Below are 3437 nucleotides of genomic sequence, written 5' to 3'. Positions count from 1 at the left end.
AGAATTAACATGCACTCAATATAATACACGATCTAAACTCAAGGTTAGGCAATCTACTTCTGTAGTGACATTGTCTTGGAAACCCAAGGAGGGATCTCTATGAGTTGGATTTGACTCAAAGACACTGAGTTTTGTTTTGTTTTGTTTTGTTTTAAACTCAATAAAGAGTGTATAGAAGGAGGGCACCTAGCTTAGTCAAGGGAGTTGGTAAAGGTATTCAGGAGGATAATATGATAAATATAAACTTTAAAGAAGCAACTAAAATAACAAAACAAAAAGGTATAGCTAATAAGCCACAAAGGAGATAAACTAGAATCATGAAAAATAATGAATACAAAAACAAAAATGGAAAAGGGAACAAAGAACAGATGAGACAAAAAGAAAAAAATAAAATGATATGGTGGTGTAGTGCCTAAGGCATTTAGTCAAATGCCAAAAGGCTGGGGGTTCAAACCCACCAACCACTCCTTGGAAGGAAGTTTGGCCAACCTACTTCTGTAGTGATATTGCCTCAGAAACTCAAGGAGTGTTCGCTATGAGTCGGATTCTACTCAATGGCAGTGAGTAACCATATCAATAAGTTAAATATGTATAAATGTTCTAAGTATCTTGATGAAAGGGCACAGATGATGAAATATGATTAAAATTATTTTAGAAACTCAAGATCCAATTAAATGCAGATAATGAGAAATGCACTTTGGCTAAAAAACACAACATCAGAATAAACACTCTTTTTAAGTAGAAAATATTTAGCAAGATGATTTATGTTCTGGTTCATAACTAAATTTCACTATATTTAACGATACTCAAGGCAAAAATGTGGGCATATTACTCCTCCTGCACAAAATGCCCTCAAACATTCATTGGTTTTGTCCTCACTCAATATCCAACACCACTAGAAATATTTTAAACTTTTAAATATAAACGTATTTAGTTGATGGAAATGAAATTAAATCACCCAGTATTTGGAAATTTAATGCTACACTTTAATCCATGGAAGCAGCAGTCAAGAAATCAAATGATGTAGTGCATTGGGCAAATCTGCTGGAAAAAAACAAACAAACAAACAAACAAACAAACAAACAAACACCTCTATAAAGTGTATAAGAGCAAAGATGTCACTTCAAAGACTAAAGTGTGCCTGACTGAAAACCAGAAAAACCAAACTTACTGCCTTCAAGTTGACTCTGAGTCATAGCAACCCCTATTGTGTTTCTGAGGCTGTAAATATTTATGGAAGTACAGTGCACCATTTTCCTTCCATAGAACAGCTGGTGGATTTGAAACACTAACCTAGTTAGCAGCCAAATGTCTTATCCGCTATACCACCAGAGCTCCTTCCTGAAGTCATGGTATTTTCAATAGCCTCATATTCATATGAAAGCTAAACAATGAAACAGAAAGACTGAAGGACAATTGATGCACTTAAACTATGGTGTTGGTGAAGAATATTGAATGTACCATGGACTGCCAGAAAACTAACAAATTTGTCTTGAAGGAAACATAGCCAGATGCTCCTTAGAAGCAAGGATGGTGAGATTTTTGCCTCTTTTACTTTGGACATGTTATCAGGAGGGACCAGTCCCCAGCATGAAGGATATCATGCTGGGTAAAGTATGTTTTCGTTGTTTTGTGCCATTGAGTCGGACTCGCTTCATAGCGACCCCTCCTTGAGTTTCTGAGGCAGTATCACTATGGAAGTAGATTGTCCCATCTTCCTTCCAAGGAGTGGCTGGTGGGTTTGAACCACCAGCCTTCTGGTTAGCAGTCAAGTGCCTTAGGCATTATGCTGCCAGAGCTCCCTCAACAAGATGTATTGACACAGTGGCTATGATGATAGGCTCAACCATGGCAATGATTGTGAGGATGGGGAAGAATTGGACTGTGCTCTGTTTTGTTGCACATAGAGTTGCAATGAGTTGAAACTGACTCAATGGCACCTAACGACATCAATAATCCATGTTCAAAGAAAAAATCCAAACAGAAATTAGAAAGTAATTTATATTGAATGAAAACAAAAACACATATAAAAATTTGTGGAATACCACCAAAGCTATATTTAAGTAAATTTATAGTACTAAGCACCCACAACATAAAGGAGAAAAGAAACCAGAAAAAGAAGATCAATTGAAATGAAGAATCAGCTAAAGAATGGAAACAATGAAGATCAGAGTGGAAAATAATGAAGTAGAAAAAAGAAAAAAATAATGAAAGCAAAATCTGTTTTTTGAGAAATCAGAAGAAAAAAAATAGAGATAAAATTCTAGCTATACTTCTCATGAAGAAAACAAAGAGATGACAAAGTATTCCAGACGCGGGAAGGAGAAAAGTTATATCACTACAGATACTACAGACATTAAAATCCTAATAAGGGAACACTATGAGGAATTTTTTAAATAAATTTGATAACTTATATTAAATGGGCTAATTCTTTGAAAGCCACAAGCTAGCAAATATCTTTTAAGAGGAAAGTGATAAGCTAAATAATCTATTTTATTAAATAAATTGTATTGAAAAATTTTCCCAAAAATTCAAGGTCAGGATGGCTTCACTGGTGAATTTTCCAAACACATATGAAAAATATGTTACCAATTCTTCATGAACACAAAATATTGAAGAGAAGACTGGGAATATAGCAGCATAAACAGGTCTAGGATGCAAACCCTCTCCACAAGAACAACAAGAAAAGAAACTAGAAACTGTACTCAACACTGTAAGAACCCTGAAAAAATAGTTAAGGGATGACAACAAGGTGCCATATAATGAAAAAAAGAGATAAGAATGAATTTCAAATGGTACAAACATCTCTTCTTCCATTATCCTTTCCCTTCCCCCTTCTAGTAAAGAAAAAGAACAGCTGTGTCACAGTTACAGATGATTAATGGCTGTCCTCTGTACTAAGAAGGGCCTAATCTGTTGTGATTCTAAAGGAAATAAGAGAGCTCATCCTAGCAGACTGTTCATGGTATATATCCTGATCAGATTGGGTGTAGCCTGAAGGACTGGGACTGCATTCTTGCCTGAATTGGAGTCTTCACAGAGCAAGAGAGAGAGGTGAGTAAAGACTGAAGGCTGTACTCACCTGAGTGTAAAATGATCAGTGTGTGTTTTCTGGTAGGTCTGGGAGCCACTGAAGGACTGAAACTTCAGTAAGGCATGAAACAGAAATCACACATTGTAAGGAAGGGAGTGGTGAGCAAAAAGACTGTGCTTACTTAAGAATGTCTTGCAGAAATTAGCACTTTTGAAAACATTGTGTATTAAGGGAAATTTAGAAAGCCAGAGGAATCATCTCTATAGAAAACTGAGTAATAAGAGAAATGTAATGAAAAATATCAAACAAGTTTAAAGAACTAAAGGAAAACGCAAATAGAAAAATAAAAGAAATCGAGAAAATGATGATAGGACAAAATAACAATACAAATAGACAAACACTA

The sequence above is a fragment of the Orycteropus afer genome, unplaced genomic scaffold, assembly GCF_000298275.1.
Source record: "Orycteropus afer afer isolate SDZICR_OR568_19922 unplaced genomic scaffold, OryAfe1.0 scaffold00927, whole genome shotgun sequence".
Lineage (NCBI taxonomy): Eukaryota > Metazoa > Chordata > Mammalia > Tubulidentata > Orycteropodidae > Orycteropus > Orycteropus afer.
Note: the sequence above shows the minus strand (reverse complement) of the source record.